The 19,064-nt window shown below is 40.3% G+C and overlaps 3 long non-coding RNA genes across 3 annotated transcripts in view; 2 read left to right on the top strand and 1 right to left on the bottom strand.

The window, feature by feature from the left end:
- Positions 1-19,064, bottom strand: part of LOC144007448 (uncharacterized) — a 224,785-nt gene that overhangs the window by 5,171 nt on the left and 200,550 nt on the right. The window lies entirely within an intron of this gene.
- Positions 9,185-10,846, top strand: LOC144007164 (uncharacterized). The gene is made up of 3 exons (XR_013280106.1): positions 9,185-9,257; positions 10,257-10,373; positions 10,707-10,846. It is a non-coding gene; the product is annotated as an uncharacterized LOC144007164 (long non-coding RNA).
- Positions 15,808-18,879, top strand: LOC144007450 (uncharacterized). Its single transcript, XR_013280177.1, has 4 exons — positions 15,808-16,325; positions 16,474-16,557; positions 17,109-17,310; positions 18,243-18,879. It is a non-coding gene; the product is annotated as an uncharacterized LOC144007450 (long non-coding RNA).

Below are 19,064 nucleotides of genomic sequence, written 5' to 3'. Positions count from 1 at the left end.
ACGAATGTAACACAAAATACTTGCAAAAGGCAAGGAGCACGAATGTAACACAAAACACTTGCAAACGGCAAGGAGCACGAATGTAACACAAAACACTTGCAAACGGCAAGGAGCACGAATGTAACAAAACACTTGCAAACGGCAAGGAACGCGAATGTAACAAAACACTTGCAAACGGCAAGGAGCACGAATCTAACACAAAACACTTGCAAACGGCAAGGAGCACGAATCTAACACAAAACACTTGCAAACGGCAAGGAGCACGAATCTAACACAAAACACTTGCAAACGGCAAGGAGCACGAATGTAACACAAAACACTTGCAAAAGGCAAGGAGCACGAATGTAACAAAACACTTGCAAACGGCAAGGAGCACGAATGTAACACAAAACACTTGCAAACGGCAAGGAGCACGAATGTAACACAAAACACTTGCAAACGGCAAGGAACGCGAATGTAACAAAACACTTGCAAAAGGCAAGGAGCACGAATCTAACACAAAACACTTGCAAAAGGCAAGGAGCACGAATGTAACACAAAACACTTGCAAACGGCAAGGAGCACGAATGTAACACAAAACACTTGCAAAAGGCAAGGAACGCGAATGTAACAAAACACTTGCAAAAGGCAAGGAGCACGAATGTAACAAAACACTTGCAAACGGCAAGGAGCACGAATCTAACACAAAACACTTGCAAACGGCAAGGAGCACGAATCTAACACAAAACACTTGCAAACGGCAAGGAGCACGAATCTAACACAAAACACTTGCAAACGGCAAGGAGCACGAATCTAACACAAAACACTTGCAAACGGCAAGGAGCACGAATGTAACAAAACACTTGCAAACGGCAAGGAGCACGAATCTAACACAAAACACTTGCAAACGGCAAGGAGCACGAATGTAACAAAACACTTGCAAACGGCAAGGAGCACGAATGTAACACAAAACACTTGCAAACGGCAAGGAGCACGAATGTAACACAAAACACTTGCAAACGGCAAGGAGCACGAATGTAACACAAAACACTTGCAAACGGCAAGGAGCACGAATGTAACAAAACACTTGCAAACGGCAAGGAGCACGAATCTAACAAAACACTTGCAAACGGCAAGGAGCACGAATCTAACACAAAACACTTGCAAACGGCAAGGAGCACGAATCTAACACAAAACACTTGCAAACGGCAAGGAGCACGACTCTAACACAAAACACTTGCAAACGGCAAGGAGCACGACTCTAACACAAAACACTTGCAAACGGCAAGGAGCACGAATGTAACAAAACACTTGCAAAAGGCAAGGAGCACGAATGTAACAAAACACTTGCAAAAGGCAAGGAGCACGAATGTAACACAAAATACTTGCAAAAGGCAAGGAGCACGAATGTAACACAAAACACTTGCAAACGGCAAGGAGCACGAATGTAACACAAAACACTTGCAAACGGCAAGGAGCACGAATGTAACAAAACACTTGCAAACGGCAAGGAACGCGAATGTAACAAAACACTTGCAAACGGCAAGGAGCACGAATCTAACACAAAACACTTGCAAACGGCAAGGAGCACGAATCTAACACAAAACACTTGCAAACGGCAAGGAGCACGAATCTAACACAAAACACTTGCAAACGGCAAGGAGCACGAATGTAACACAAAACACTTGCAAAAGGCAAGGAGCACGAATGTAACAAAACACTTGCAAACGGCAAGGAGCACGAATGTAACACAAAACACTTGCAAACGGCAAGGAGCACGAATGTAACACAAAACACTTGCAAACGGCAAGGAACGCGAATGTAACAAAACACTTGCAAAAGGCAAGGAGCACGAATCTAACACAAAACACTTGCAAAAGGCAAGGAGCACGAATGTAACACAAAACACTTGCAAACGGCAAGGAGCACGAATGTAACACAAAACACTTGCAAAAGGCAAGGAACGCGAATGTAACAAAACACTTGCAAAAGGCAAGGAGCACGAATCTAACACAAAACACTTGCAAACGGCAAGGAGCACGAATGTAACACAAAACACTTGCAAAAGGCAAGGAACGCGAATGTAACAAAACACTTGCAAAAGGCAAGGAGCACGAATCTAACACAAAACACTTGCACCCGGCAAGGACTATACGAAATGAGACACGGAATCAAAGACGGAATGAAGAACAAAAGGCGACGCGGATACACACACGTGAATACAAAATTAACCGAGGACCAAAACAGATTCAATAACTTTACCAACAGGAGAACACTTGGACACAGTGGTGAGCAAATAATAATCCGACAGCTGGCAGTGGCTGCTCGGAGTCCTCTTATAGTCTTGATTACTAAAGCGATGCAGGTGCGGGGCTGGGGAACGCCCCCCTCGTTACGAGATTGGGGGGCGTATTGTTCCGACTTTTGTCCTCTAAGACTACCCGTAGCCTGCGGGGGCGTAGTGTTCCGCTGGGGGAGGAGTGTTCCGTGCTTGGGGGCGTAGTGTTCCGTTCTGCGGTCTGCAATCAGATACAATTGGGCTCGTTACAGGCACTGAAAAAACAAGAGCACAACAGGGCAGAGAACCGAACCATGACAGTGTTAGACTTGTATTTGTTAGAAACGGACTTTTCAAAATTTGTGGGTCAGCCACTCGTCGCTTTTTGGTGTTCCTATTTTTCTATGTGTGTGTTTTGTCAAGTCCAATATGTCGTTAAAATATCAAATTGAATGTGTAATGCCTGTGAGTAGTGATGGCAAAATGAAGCCCCGTAAAGCAGTGAAGCCCTGCAGTTAAATGCTTCACACACACGTAGGGGCTTCAAGATGATTCATTTCCTCGACTACGCCATCATGTGGACAGAAAAATGTATAACATGCTTGGTGCATGCAATAAAATGGTGGGGTGTAAATCATGCTCTAAATACAAAAGAATATATATTTGAAGAGTGTTTTAACATGAATTGTTCTGTGTTACTTTGTCTATGTTTGTGCTTATGCAACAAGTGAAAATGTGAAATGAGGTAAATAAAGTGCTTATTCATTTTTATTTAAAAACAATTTTTTCCGAAGTTTTTGGACTCAGGCGGTTTCTTTTTTTTGCAGAGAATTTCACCTGCTTTGGAAAAAAACTTTCACATGGTACTGATGAAGCAGGGGTGCATCGATATGAGAGCAAGTTTGTATAGAATTGGACGCGTATATTTCTGTGATTCCCAGTACTGAAGGGGACTTTCAACTGTGAACAGAAAAATGTGAATTTTATGTGTTGTCACATTTTATTTTATTTTATTATTGGAATCTGTTAAAATAGTACCGTAATTGCAGTGCATTACCTTCTGAGGTGAGATCTGCTCAAAGTGCTCCTAAACAAGGGAAAATCTCTTTCTTGCTGGTTCCATCGCAAAAAGAGGCTCGTCAAATCGAATGCCAAAAGCAAAAAAAGTAGCGCAATAAGGGACCCGAAAACACAAAAAGTGAAGGGGAATCCATAGCGTTTCTTTGCCGCTTTTATTTCGAACTACACTCAAACCTAGCGAATCATTTCCTGAATCAGTCACGTGGTACACCTGCTTCGTGGGGCTTCAAACGTCACCACGTACGTCATCAACACACGCATTGACACGCCGTTCATGAACCACTCATCTGCATTACTCGGCACACGCTTCAGGGATTCGACCCGAGAAGCACATCACTACCTGTGAGTCTGTTTTGCCGTTAAGAGCTTCGCAAACGTCTTAATTTGTGTGCTTTTTCCAAACTTTCAGTGTTGATTTTGTGCATGTAAGTTGTGAACTGCACAATTTTAGCCTTTATGTGAGAGAACCGCGCTTGTTGTGGCTGCCTGTGAATCCCAAACGGCTGCGTTTTGATTTAACGTAATCATTTTGGTTCGACTGCTTAGGTTATAGACTACATTTAATTTGGTAGCATGGCATCTAAAATTCAAATTTGCCTTCTTTTTGCGTTGTTTTCAAGGCCTGACTGCGTTTATGACAGTTTGTGTTAATATTTTTTCCGTTTGTCAACTATGCTAGAAATCTGCCGTTACTGTATTTTGAAACTTCATTGTGCATTCAGCCTGATCGGACGCGTGACGTACGTCGAACCGCCATTACCGAGGGAGCTATAACACTGGGGAAAAGAAAAGAAAGAAAAAAAAAATTCCGTAGTCTTTACGGGGAAAACCCGGCAGCTGTGGTTACCAGGCAAATAAAAAAAAAGTGGATGAAATGTAAACGACTTTACTTAACTTTATTTTACTGGTATTAATACAATAAACAGAGTGATACATAACAAAATAGTATAACAGCAGCATGTGCCTGGAAATGGTACTTCATTTTCATTTGCCGCTTTTATACTATTTTGTTCTGTACAATTTACATTGTCTGTTTATTGTACATTCAATACCAGTAAAATAAACAAGCTGTTCTGCAAAGTTTACCTTTCCCCACTGCATTTATTACAGAATTTCCCTGGTAACCGCAGCTGCTGGTTTCCCACTGTAAAAACCTTTTTTTTTTTTTAAACTGTATTTAGTATATCCATCCATCCATTTTCTTGACCGCTTATTCCTCACAAGGGTCGCGGGGGCTGCTGGCGCCTATCTCAGCTGGCTCTGGGCAGTAGGCGGGGGACACCCTGGACTGGTTGCCAACCAATCGCAGGGCACACAGAGACGAACAACCATCCACACTCACACGCACACCTAGGGACAATTCGGAACGTCCAATTAACCTGCCATGCATGTCTTTGGAATGTGGGAGGAGACCGGAGTACCCGGAGAAGACCCACGCGGGCACGGGGAGAACATGCAAACTCCACCCAGGAAGGTCCGAGCCTGGACTCGAACCGGAGACCTCAGAACTGGGAAGCGGACGTGCTAACCACTCGACTACCGTGCCGCCGTATTTAGTATATTTCATGTGCAATTTATGTACAGTGTTTTATTACAGCTGCTATTATGTTGTTTTTGTTGTGTAAGTTGGGCAATATAATCAGAAATGCTGCCATGAAATTGTGCTTCCTTTATGGCAACAATCTCCTGACTGTTCTCCACCTCTTGCCTACAGAAGTTCCACCAGAGTGCTTTGAAAGTTGAGCAGTGCACACAAATAGGATGTTCTGCTGGCGAAAATACAGAACCCAGGACATGGACCTGGACAGAGACTGCGCAGAGGGTGCGACATTTGACTGGCTGCAGCTCTTGAGCAAAACACCAAGAAAAATCAAGCTGGTCGTCGTTTCTGTGGCCTTCTACAAGACCTCAGAAAAAGTAGGACATGCATTATACATCAATGTTTGACGTTTGATTCCAAAAAATGAATTAACCTACCTTGATGGCTAATTTGAACACATGCAATTCTACGGAACAAGAAGAACACCACTGACTGACTTCATTTCTCCCTTGCAGGTGTGCCGTGTGTTGGACTGCCTGGAGCAGGACTATCAGCGAGAGGAGGACTGGTGCGGAGGAGCGGACAATCTCCACCCCAAATGTGAGGCGGATTTGACCCTCAGGATCAGGAAACACTTGGAGCAGAAGGAAGTCTTCCTCAAGGTTCAAATGACACCTGGAAGATACAAACATAGTTTTGCATTGTTATACCTCTTAACTTAAGAGTTTGTCTTTTTTGTTACTCAGGCGTGCAGTATGGCCAGGAGAATCACAGATATCTTCTTGAAGTACATGGAAAGGGATGGTGTCAAGATGGGAATGCAGAGTCACGATGACTCACAAAAAGAAGAAGTTCAAAGTCAGTATGGACAAAATAATGTATTTACCAAAACGAAGGGATTCATATCGCCGTAACCAAATGCTCTCATAAGAAAATTGTACAAATTAATTAACTGAGCACAAATAGTCTGAAAAACTATTCAAAGCACCACTAGAAAATTGTAAAATAACTAAGAATTCTAAAATGCCGTTTTATCTCATCTTTCATCATCTCAGGTACCCTAATGTGTGATTGTTGTTTTGTCGTCATAGAAATCCTTGCTGGCCTGCTGGAGAGAGAAGATCGTGTCCTTCACTTGTGGAACATGAGGAAGGAGAATTTGGAGCAGTGTCAGTTTTGTGACATTTGAACGTCGGGCCAAACAGGTCAGTTCGAAAACATTCGTCTCTTACTTCCTCATGAGACTCAATCCAAAACATACGTTTGTCTGTTTTTAGCTGCTTGGGACCATTCAGGACATGGGTGAGGTTTACCTGTCCACTGGCTCTCGCATCCACAAAAGCAGGCGGGAGCTTTTGCAAGATCGCGAGGACTTGCGCATCATTGCCAAGGTGGGTTGCACGTCACACTTGCTTTGACATCTGGATGCAAGCTAGGGGTGAACAATTTTGAAGCATAATCTAATTGCGAACACAATTAAATATTGCGATTTAATATGGGATTATCTTGTCAAGGTGCCAAAAAATGTTGCATTAAAAATAAGACATTATAAATTATCATTTCTTTTCCTTTCTATTATGTTTGTCATTCACACATTGTTAATAGCAGTAAACTATTTTCCCGTCTAGAAACTTTTCAGTGCAACAACGTCCAACACAAATATTAATTTCTAATACAAGCATGCAAAAATTCTTACTCATCTGCAGGAAACAGAGCAGTGCGTGAAGTTGCTCATCCAACAGTCGGACGACGACTGCGGCAAAGGTCAACGTCACGCTTGCGAGGTCAAGAAACGGGCGACAGAATTGGACAATTGCTTCCAGGACTTTTCCCTGCAAATGGACAAGCACAACCGCAGCATGGAGAAGACCTTGGATGTAATGTACCGGGGTTACCGGTGGAATAAAGGATCCCAAAAACATAGGCCAAGAAAGGAAAATACAATTTGTATTTATTACAAAAAGTTCCAAACAACACTTGCAGACCGGCAGAGAATACAAAATAAAAAGCACTTGCCAGAGCTAGGAAAACAAGGAGATACAAAAAACGCTTGCAAAAGTCAAGGAAAACACAAAAAAACAAAACACTTGAAAAAGAAGAAAAAAAAAAAACACTTGCAAAAGGCAAGGACCATAACTATGCGAGGAACCACACTCTTAAGCCAAAAACTACAGAAATAGACATATTGCAGCAATACTTACACGCCAATGAAAAACACGAGACTAGGAGATTTGCAAAAAAGGGAGTACAGAGAACACATTGAACACTGGCAGTGAGCAAGGAACAAATCTGACATAGAGCAGCAGGTGTCCATGCCTTTTAAAGGCCCCTGATTAGAATGACCCACAGGTGTGGCAGGACAGGAAACGCCCCCTACTCACGAGCCACTGGAAAAAAACAGAAAGACAACAGAACTGAGAGACAAACCATGACATTGGGTACCTCGTTTGACGCCAACAAGGCTGTAAGTCGACATTCAGACACTGTCAATTTTACATCATTCAATCTAATCAAATCAAAACTTGCAAATCCATTTGCCTTGCTTTTTTTTTTTAGTCCTGTCAAAACCAAATTAAAGTAAAAGTACTTCAAAAGTTGCTTAGGTCAACAGATTCATTGACCTACATTTCCAGTAAGACAATTATGCAGTAATTTCTGTCTCATTTTTCAGATTAAGGATCCCCCACCGGATGTCATTCCTGCCACATCTCTGGGGTCAAATGTCAAGTTGAGGGATAACACTCATAAAGTCAGCGAGGAGAAAAAGTGCACGCAAAAAAGTGTAAGTGATTCATGATACTATTTGTGAAGTTGCAAATGCAGTTCAACACACAGGGGTGGCTTTATTGAATTCAACTAAGGCAGATTGTGGTTTAGTTATTAGCCATTGGCTGATGCAAAATACATTTGCAAGATTTCAGTGCCTTGTTTAATGATTTTGTAAAGGTTCATCATTGCAGAGCTGATTGAGACGGAGAAGGCGTACGTGCAAGACCTGCGGGAATGCATTGATGTGAGTTTCACTTCTGTTTACATGTTTTGTTTATTTTTAACGCTAAAAGAAGCTCAAGTGAACTTTTGTGTGACTTCATGCAGATTTACCTGTCGGAGATGACCAACGGGATGGCGGAGATACCTCCAGAAATCCTCAATAAGCAGCACGTCATCTTTGGGAATTTGGAAGATCTTTATGAATTCCACCATAAGTAAGCATTGCAATGACATTTTTTTTCTCCCCCCTCCCAGAGGAGCTTTGTACGGAGCCCCTAAAGTGACATGGGAGAAAAAAAAATAAATTAAATGTTTCTCGTCCGGACGAGAAACTTTCTCGTCCGGACAAGAAACTTTCTCGTTCGGACGAGAAACTTTCTCGTCCGGACAAGAAAAGTTTCTCGTCCGGACAAGAAAAGTTTCTCGTCCGGACAAGAAAAGTTTCTCGTCCGGACGAGAAACATCACCTGCGAGCGGGAACTAGGAGAGCTAGCTTGTGGCGGCGAACGGTAGACCACTGTTCAACTTGCTTCCAGTGCAGACTCAATGTCAGCAGAAGAGGACTTTGAATCTTTCCTTAGAACAAGGAATATACCGAATAGTGTCATCGATCAACTAAAATAAGAAAAGGTAAGGATGATTGTTAACTTTTTGTCACATGAATACACCCCATATGCTGCACGCTTAATTTGCGTCTTTACTTGCTTTTGTTATTGTAGCCTCATGCTAGCCTCAAATGCTTCGCATATTTTAAGTTGGCATTTCTAATTACAGATCGACATTAACGTCATATGTGTTATGACGGATGATGAGTTGGGACAGTATGTCACGAGATATGGAGACCGACTTGCTATCAGAGCATTTTGTCGTCGGAGAACCGTGACGAACGAACGTTCGGGAGGAATTCAGACTGCTAAATCTGCGCTCATGCAGAACATCAGAGAAAGGCTTGGTATTGAACGGGAAAATGCTGTCGACCGAGGAGGAGCACGCGGTGCTGGAAATAAAAGTGCAGCCAAAGTCACCCGGCGAGTTGAGATGGGATGGCTACACTTTCAGAACGGCTCTTTTCATCAAATAAGAGCAAGAGGTGGAGGTGGAACACGGTACTTGGCAGTTGACAAATCGGTGACCATGGCTGAGATGCTGGAGACAGGAAAAGGATTGTTTTTTCCAAATGGACATTCGTCAAAAGGACCGATTGAAGACTTTCACTTCGGTGTTCGTGATTATAGCCACAATTTAGTGTCCCTTGACGTTACAGTGGGCCAGCTGTATGAGGAACGTAAAATGGGAATGCTGCGCGTTTACACGACCTCCAAGGCAAAAACAATACTCCTCTCGGATGTATCATCTGACATCGAGACCCCAGACGAGCAGCCACAGAAGGTAATGCTATTTTATATTCTGTGACGTGAGTGGTGTAAATACATAGACTACTGTACTGCAGAAATTGCATTCATAAACAAGATGACTTGTTTGAAAACTGGGACCGGAGATTGTTGTGGATTAGCATACCTCAAATGAACCCCACCACCCTCATCTTCCTCCTTATTGACAAAGGCACTGCGTACGGTCACAACTATACAGGTGTTAGTCAGAAAATTAGAATATCCTTAAAAAGTTGAATAATTTCTGTAATTCCATTGAAAAAATCAAACTTTCATAGATTATAGCTTCAGGGCCCACAACTTAAGTGATTTCAAGTATTTATTTGTTTATTATTATTATTATTTTTTACATTATTTGGGCTTCCAGCTCATAAAACACTAAAACATGTCAAAATTTGAATAATGTGAAGGAATTACCATGCACACTTCCCAATGTTTTGTATGGGGAAAAAAAAGATGGATCGATGGATGGATCCATCTTTTTTTTCCCCCCATGCAAAATACTGGGAAGTATGCATGGTGATTTCTTCCCATTATTCTAATTTTTTGATGTCCTGTTTTATTGGTTTTATGAGCTGGAAGCCCTAATAATGTAAAAATAAAAAAAATAAATACTTGAAATCACTTAAGTTGTGGGCCCTGAAGCTATAATCTATGAAAGTTTGACTTTTTCAATAGAAATACAGAAATTAGAGGAAGTCAACCCAAAAATATTCTTTACAATAATATTTTCGATGAAGCTCCACTAGTCTAAACATGGTATTCTGGTTAATATTGTGTTTTTGGAATATAAATTAAGCAGTAAAATCTACTAATTTTTATCCATTTCAGGGGGCGGCCATTTTGCCATCACAGTTACTCAGTGCTCAGTTAATGACCAATTACAGCTCCCCTGTTTTCTGAAGCTGACCTGTGATTGGTCATCGGTCTGTGATGTCATTTTCAGTCGACAGCAAATGATAAAATGGCATTTATGTATTTTCTACTGACTATGCAGAGACGATCCTTGAGGAAGCGGAGTCAGAGACATCAGCACAGGAGGACAAGAATTAATCAAGTGGATAACCCAGAGAGGTCCTCTGATTTGGATCCAGCACCAAGTAGCTCAATGCAGGTAAACTATGAAATAGTCTACAGTCTATGCAGTGTATGGAAATTGCCAAAATGCTTGAACAATATTTTTAAACACAAACACATTGATCACATCTGTTGTGACATTTAGGTAACATCTACATTGCAACACCGCTGTGGTATTGAGCCCTAAGCTCAAGAACTTATTGCATGCCTTTGCGATATGCATATTGCAAGAGCCAATATCGCAATATCATATTTTTTCTATATATTGTGCAGCCCTAGTAAAAATTCACATCCCTGGTCAGATGATCCATCGAAAAGACAAGGTAATAACTATGTGTTTATTTTATTTTTTTGCGTCAATCACCAACAGAGAGGAGAACTAATGGACCGATCAAGACCAGCATCTCTTGAGATGAGTGACACAGAAGAAGCCCTACATCCTCCGTCTTCCGATGAGCTTGGCCAATTAACAGACAGTTTTTTGCTGCATGTAATTTGCAATTTTCTCAGGTTCGAGAGATTGTAGAAGTTTTACAAAACGTGATGTGCAATTCATCCAAACACCATTTGCACATTTTGTGTGTGTTTTTTTTTAATCGATCATTTAAGGCAATTGATCAGTTGATTCAACATCAACTAGTTAAAAAAAATATCTGCTTAAAGGCATATACTAGTGAATTGTTTCATATGTTATTCATGGCTGTTTTTGCTGAAGCCTCATAGTGTTAGTCTAATAGCATAACAGCCAAAGTCATTTTCAAATGTCTCAAATTGTCTCAATCCAACCTTTATAGTACATCATGGATTAAATAATAAAGAAACTGCACAAACAAAGCAAAATGCAAATTAATTCACATATTGGTAATTTTTTTTCTTACTGAAAAAATGTCTTAGTAAATTATGCTATTAGGCTAACAATATGTTAAAAATGCTAGTAGTTTCTAGCAACAGTATTTCTGAATAAAGATTCAATTTCTCCTTTCATGGACTGGTTTATTGAACTTTGTTAGGGGTTTGTTCATTTCCCATATATGATCAATGTAAAGCCAAGCATTGATGATAATGTTATACGTACTGTTTATGCTATACAACAAATTGAAATGTAAATTGAAACAATTTAGCCGTACCATTTGTGATCTACACACGAGCTAAAGTATGTACGTCTTTTGATAAGTTATAATAAGCGTGGATATGGGAACAATCCGTTCAAAGTTACAATCTGAGTTTCTACAGAATTTATCTGAAAAATTACAATTGCAGTAAGTATCCAATGGTGGACTGTGAAATGTTCATTTTTAGAAGTGTTCAAATGTAAATCCATCTCAAATTACAGAGCAGATGTTATCTCACGCCTCAAATGCAGGTACAGATCCAATGCTTCATAGGCATCAGATGGATTGTGAATCTGTGACTCCACCATTAAAATATTGCAGATGTTGTATATTTCTATGTCACATGGCACCGCTGGGCGAAATGTGCATTGACTCCAACACAACTGTACATCAGCTCTGTCCACTGAGGAAATGCAGTCATAACTTGAATAGAGTTCTGGGAACATGTACATGATTTGTGGCCGACCACTGGGTACCCTTTCATTCTTCGATGGTCTGATGATGTGTGCATCCCACACATGGATGGTCTCATCTAGTTCGTCCTGGGGGGAAAGAAAAAAATAGTAGGCAATGTTAGACAGTAACATAAAAACTTTATATTCATGTGGTTGTGTGTCATCGTTTTGGTTAGTTCTCTTGAAATAAATCATGTTAAATGTTTTTGATGACGATACATTCAAATTACATGAAATAATGTATCAAAGAGCAGCAAATAGGAATGTGAGGCCAGTGACACATCACCACCACGAACAGCTCCAGACCTCACTGATCAATTACAAATGGTGTGCTGCAAGTAGGCTACAATATGGGTCTCCGGGTGGCGGAGTAGTTACCGTCACTTGCCTACGGTGCAAGTTGGTGTGAGTTCGCTTCCCCCACCTTGGAGACCATGTACGAGTGTGAAAACAAAGCATAAAAAAAATAGGCTACAATATATTGCTGACTACATTCGATGCACCCTTTAACTGCGGAATGAAGTCAAATTTATTGAAGTGACAGTATTTGCATCTGATATTAATACAGAAAACCGCTTTGAACGGCACATGCAATGCTCAGTCATAAATTGGCCAATTGGGCAGGATCCGGGGTGGGGAGGAGACCTCACCTCATTTGCGTATGTGGATCCTTATACGCCGAAAATGTAAACATTATCTTTTTGTTGTTGTTATGACTTATTAATAGTAGATCACAGATGTCCTGATTTTATTATAATCTGATATTGATACCCGTTCCCGGCATCAGGTGCCGTTTCATTACACAGCAGGCATGTGTGGTGCGGCTAGGCCAATACTGTCCTCTGCCTATACTACATATGCAGTATATAATTAAAAGAAAAAAAGAAAAAAACGTCTTTCATTCTTTATCATTGTATTCCAATTAACAATTATATACGATATTTACTGTTTTTGAGCCGATGTTGACAATTGAACATTAAAACTATGGCTTACCTGAATGATACCCATGAAGCAGAACTGAATCAGATTTCGATCCAAATATGATCCATCGAACAAACCACGGTCCTTCAGATCAGTGAAGAGAGAGATGTAAAATTCCATTGATTGCCTTCTGAGAAAGCCCCACCAACTCTCGATGCGCTGATTAGCTGTGCTTGCGCCTTCGATGTAGCATTCAACGCTGGAGCCGTCGTGAATGTTGCGATGGAGAAATCGTTGAAAGTCTCGGACTTTAACATTCTCTGTGCCCCGATCTCCTCTGACAATTCTTGGACAACCACTTAATCTGTGGATTGCCTCCATGTAGTAGCCTCCAACAATTTTTGGGTCACTGTTGGTGGTGAACGCATTCATCCATATGATTTTGCGGCAAAATCCGTCAATGCAGCCGTTAATGCATATTCCAAATGGTTTTAGCTTATCGTATTAGTCAAAGTGCCAAATGTAATTTGGTCCTATTGCGAAATAGTTCCGGCGATGGAGCCGTCTCCTTCTTCTTAGCGCAACACCTCTTGGGTCAAGTTCTTGAATAATTAGGCGCACCTGTTCTTTTTTTTACACGTAATCCATTCTCCTTGCATTTAGTATACACCCATCGATATCCGCAGAGCTGCCCAGATGTTTGTAAAAGTCCATGAATAAAATTAACCACATGATCCAAAAATGAATATTCCTTGCGCCGCAGCAGACCACACGACTTCAAAATTCGTTTTAAATGTCTCTCAGACACAACATAATGGTGCAAGTAACGCAGCAATGTCCTTATAATAAAGTCCCAGGTGAAAATAGAACCTGACTAGGTCCTGTGCTATCATTTTCACACATGAACACAAACTGAAATGTAGTTAGTATAACGTCTCCCACACGAGTATGCTGGTTTCTCGTCCGGACGAGAAAAGTTTCTCGTCCGGACGAGAAAAGTTTCTCGTCCGGACGAGAAACTTTTCTTGTCCGGACGAGAAACTTTCTCGTCCGGACGAGAAACTTTCTCGTCCGGTCAAGAAACTTTCTCGTCCGGACGAGAAACATTTAATTTATTTTTTTTTCTCCCATGTCACTTTAGGGGCTCCGTACAACAACCCGACAACCATAAATTTATAATAAACAGTCCTTTCTTCTTCTTCTTCTTATTATTATTATTATTATTAGGGCCCGAGCAGCGACCGCTGCGAGGTCCCTATTGTTTTTCAAGGAATTCTTATTATTAGGGCCCGAGCAGCGGCGGCAGCGGTGCCGCTGCGAGGCCCTATTGTTTTTGTAGGAATTCTTCTTATTATTATTAGGGCCCGAGCAGCGGCGGCGGCGGTGCCGCTGCGAGGCCCTATTGTTTTTGTAGGAATTCTTCTTATTATTAGGGCCCGAGCAGCGACCGCTGCGAGGTCCCTATTGTTCCTGAAGGAATTCTTATTATTAGGGCCCGAGCAGCGGCGGCGGCGGTGCCGCTGCGAGGCCCTATTGTTTTTGTAGGAATTCTTCTTATTCTTCTTCTTTTTCTTCTCCGCAAACAATCGCATTTTTGAGACACTAAACGTGAACGAAAACTCACCAAACTTTACACGCACATCAGGCCTGGCGAAAAATTTGATATTTTAAAGTCGCCATACATGATAACAGAAAAATGGCTCTGTAGCGCCACCTACATAGGTTTAACGGATCCCTGTCCCGCTACGATTGTCCTATGGCTACGAAAATTGTGTGGCACCTGTAGCACATCCAGATGAACAAAAACCTCTTTGATATGTGTACCCTAAAATAGACAGGAAGTGAGGTATGAGTATTTGAATGTCCAATTTTGGCCCATTTTTGCACATTTACAGGGGTCATACTTTTGCCCGCTTCTCCTACACGGTTAACCCGATTGACTTCAAACTTGGGCTGTACCATCTCAACACCTGGGACAACATCATGGTAAAAAATCTAAAGTTTTTGACATACTATATGACGGTGGCGGGGCATCAAATTTACAGTTTCAAAATTCTTACTTAACGAAGCATTGCCGGTGGTACGTTTAATCTAGAGCTACGAAAATTGGTCCACATATGTAACAGACTATGATCTACAAAAAAGCCTGTTGGTGCCATATGCTAAACCTAACAGGAAGTCCGCCAGAGGCGAGGCATCAAATTTTGTGTTTCAAAATTCTAACTTAATGAAGCATTCCCGGCTGTACATTTCACCTAGAGTTACCAATATTTGAAGACATATGTAACAGCCCTCAAGGTACAAAAAACTCTTTTTGAACCATATGCTAAACCGAACAGGAAGTCCGCCATTTTGATTTACTTTGGAACGTGTTGCCATTTTTTGGGCCATTTCATAAGGGTCTTATTTTAACGAACTCCTCCTACAGAGTTTATCCGATCATCTCCAAACTTGGTGTGATTCATCTTAAGATGTTGAAGATGAAAAGTTATTGAAAGCTTTTTATTTTGTCGCACGCTGTTGCCGTGGCATGCACAGTTTGCAAAGGAAAAAATTACTTCTTAATGAAGCATTCCCAGTTGTACGAAGCAGCTAGAGCTACGAAAATTTGGAGACAAATGTAACAGCCCACGATGTACAAAAAAGTCTCTTGGTGCCATGTGCTAAACCCAACAGGAAGTCCCGTAGGGGCCGGGCATCACATTTTGAGCTAATTACTCCTCTTTAACGAAGCATTCCCGGTTGTACGTTTCACCTAGCGCTATGATAATTTAGAGGCATACATAAGAGCCCACGATGTACAAAAAAGTCTCTTGGAACCATGTGCTAAACCAAACAGGAAGTCCGCCATTTTGATTTATGATGGGATTTGTAGCCTTTTTTTGTGGCCTTTTTTAGGGGTCATATTTTAACTCCTCCTACAAAATTCATCCGACCGTGTTCAAACTTGGTGTGTTTCATCTTAAGATGTTTAAGATGCAAATTTATCGAAAGTTTTTTATTTTGTCGCACGCTGCTGCTATAGCGATGCATTGGTTGCCAAGTAAAGTGCTGCTTTGTTTTTTTTTATCTATACATGTGTGAAAACTCGTGAAACTTTGCACACACATCAGACTTGTCATTAACATGAATTTTTAGAGATTTCTTGTGCAATTTGCAATAAATCGCACCCTCTATACATTTTTTATGGAGCATTTCCGATTGGATGATTCAAGCGCGAAATAACTAAAGATGACTTGACTTGACCTAGATTTGTGAAAACTCAGAGGCATACCTATTATATTATTATTATTTTTTGTACCTTACAAGATTATCTCTTGTGCCACATTAAACCCCTTTGCAGGCCTGAGCCAAACCACGGTCCATACATTTGATACCACTGCTTTATTTCAATGGTCAAGAACTTCATAACCACACCTACTTATGCTTGTCCTTGCATATATAGTAGACAACAAAGAGCTCTTTCAACAAAAGACATTTCCATCTACAAAGTCATACAAGGTAAGCACTCTATAAATTCTGCAATCACTACACTTCTATTCCTAAATTATCACTTCAAATACCAACAATGGTTAATACAGCTACAAATTTCTTGTATGTTTATGAAGTATGATACTGTATTTATTTCTACTCCTTTGCTTTTCTACAGAACATGAACAAATCACCAAGCAAATTCTCTTTTGATAAAGACCCTCTAATCATCTCCATACGCAAAGATTGCCAACTTTTTTCCGTAAGTATACAATACATAAACTAAACAGGACAACTTTCTCAATCATATACAGTATGCCATACATATATGTATTAAGTTCTCATTTATTAACAGGTTTGTTAAAGGCACCTTTAGTGTGTTTTTCTGTTTGTAATGTTTCTCCACGAGCACGTCTAGCCATTGATATCATGTAGAACACATATGCTAACCTTTTAGAGACAATTGAAGCTTACTTGCACAGTAGCCACTATCTTAACCACTTAATTCACATGTCTACTTGACAACTTATTACATGTAGTGAAATGGTACTTTGTGCGTCTTATGCTTTTTTCTGAATACTGCTTTTCAACTCTTTCCTTAAAACCAATACATGCGGTACTGTTATACTGTATAAATATATATGTCCGTGTGTATATATTTGTATATTCTTTCAAATAAACTCGTTTTGACACACACAGCCATTGAGTAACATGCAACACGACCACAACGTTTTGCACCAACACGTTACCTCTGCTATTTAGAATCATGGAATCTAACATGACTGATTTTCATTGAATGCTTTGTCATTACAGTATGCATGCATTGATCATGCTTCCAGTCGCAATGACTTATACCAGCGCAGCCTTGATCTTCATTCCCAAATGAACCAACTAGTCCATGTGACTCGAGTCAATCGAGCACTTGAAAAACAGATAGACTTCAAAACCAAGCTTGTGAAAGAACTCCAGACTGCATTGGATATAAAGGATGCATGTGATGCATTTGTCCGTGATGGTAAGCTATATGACATGGAAGACACACAAACACTAACACAGCAAGCATCCCCATCCTACACATTGTGTATAATGAATGACATGTTTGACAATGGACATTTTTACATTTTTTTGTTAATGCACGTTCCTTTTTTTCTGTTAGGAATATCTTGAAGGTAACATTGGACTGTTAACTAAAACACTGACTGATTATTGAGCCGCAATTTCTCAATGTATATAATGTGAATACATACTACACTTGATTACTTTCAAATGTGACTGATATCATGTAGCTATGCTGTGATCTTGCCCTCTTTCATCCACTGATAGACACTTCAAAGTTCTTTTTTTTCTGTATCTTCTCAAAATAACTGACATATTCATGGAAAAGATTGTATTTAAATTCTATCATTATTAATTACTATTATTATGTTTATGTCTTTGCCCCTGATTATGATGTTTCTATACCATAGATTTTTTTTAAAACAAATTTTGGACATACTGTGACTTGACCTTTACAATACTAATTTTTACTAAGAAAAAATCAATCACACACCATAATATTTTATACTTATCCTGCATGTATCTGGACACACCATGCCAAATTTTACACTTACATAACCATTTATGTACCTGTCGTATCCTTACTTTTATTCATCATTTCATCACACAATCCTAAAACATTGCTTTTTGACCCAGAGGATTCAACTATACCATTTTTGCGTGTCTTATTACTTACTAGCTATATTATTTATTAACGGGCAAAAACTATGAATATAAGATCACCGTCAAATATTACGTCTGTAATATCCATATACAGTGCATTACATAATATGCATTTGTATTAAGACACTACCATGCTAAAAATATGCACACGACTGTTCTGTAAACTACACCTAAGACAACCAAACTTCACAGATCTAACATGATTCTTCATTCTTTTTTGTTCTACAGATGTATCAAATGCTGCCACACAGACAGAAGAAGCCACTGAGGACATGCACGAAGACGATGATCACAATATAACAGGACAGGTTAACCCCCCTGAAGTTTTAGCCCGCAGGTCAAAGCGTCCTAGGACTAATTCATCCATGGAGGTTACATTATCCTAAGACAGACTATGTGCTAACCCAAACTCTTTGACCCCAAGGGATTCATCTGTCCCAGAAAACTTTTACACTAAAGAGTTTATCTGTCCTAGGGCGCTGTTAACCCCAGGTTAAAGTGTTATTTAATCTGTCCTGTTACAACAGCTATACATAAACAGCTGCATTCCTCTCCTGTTCCATCTCTCGCACTTCTTTCATCTCTTTTTCTCCTCAACTTATACCTATGCTTGCTCATGTGCTTTTTTCCCCTTTAGATGATGTCATTGGTTAGCCTGCTTCAAAGCTACATTTTTTCTTGAATAACTGTCACACATTTACTGTTTGCTGGACCCTACAAAACTGTCACAATACTTCACTATGTCATGAATACATATGTGTTGCACAGCGACACCACATTAAGAGTCATCAAAAAGCTTTTTATTTGATCACACACCATCTCTGTGCCATGCAATGTTTTCAAATAAACAGATGCTGGTTTTGAATATCAAACGAGCGACTTTTCATGAAACTTTGCACACACATCAGAAAGTCCACACTTTTGAATTTATTTTGGGAATTGTGCATCATTTTTGGCCTTTTACTGCACCTTTTTACACACAAGGCACGGCAAATGCATTTCTATTTTCCATGGTCCTTGTCTATTTAACAGTACCCCAACGTGCAAGTC

The sequence above is a fragment of the Festucalex cinctus genome, chromosome 19 (genome assembly GCF_051991245.1).
Source record: "Festucalex cinctus isolate MCC-2025b chromosome 19, RoL_Fcin_1.0, whole genome shotgun sequence".
In the NCBI taxonomy this organism is placed as follows: Eukaryota; Metazoa; Chordata; class Actinopteri; order Syngnathiformes; family Syngnathidae; genus Festucalex; species Festucalex cinctus.
This window is presented reverse-complemented; position numbering and strand designations above follow the sequence as displayed.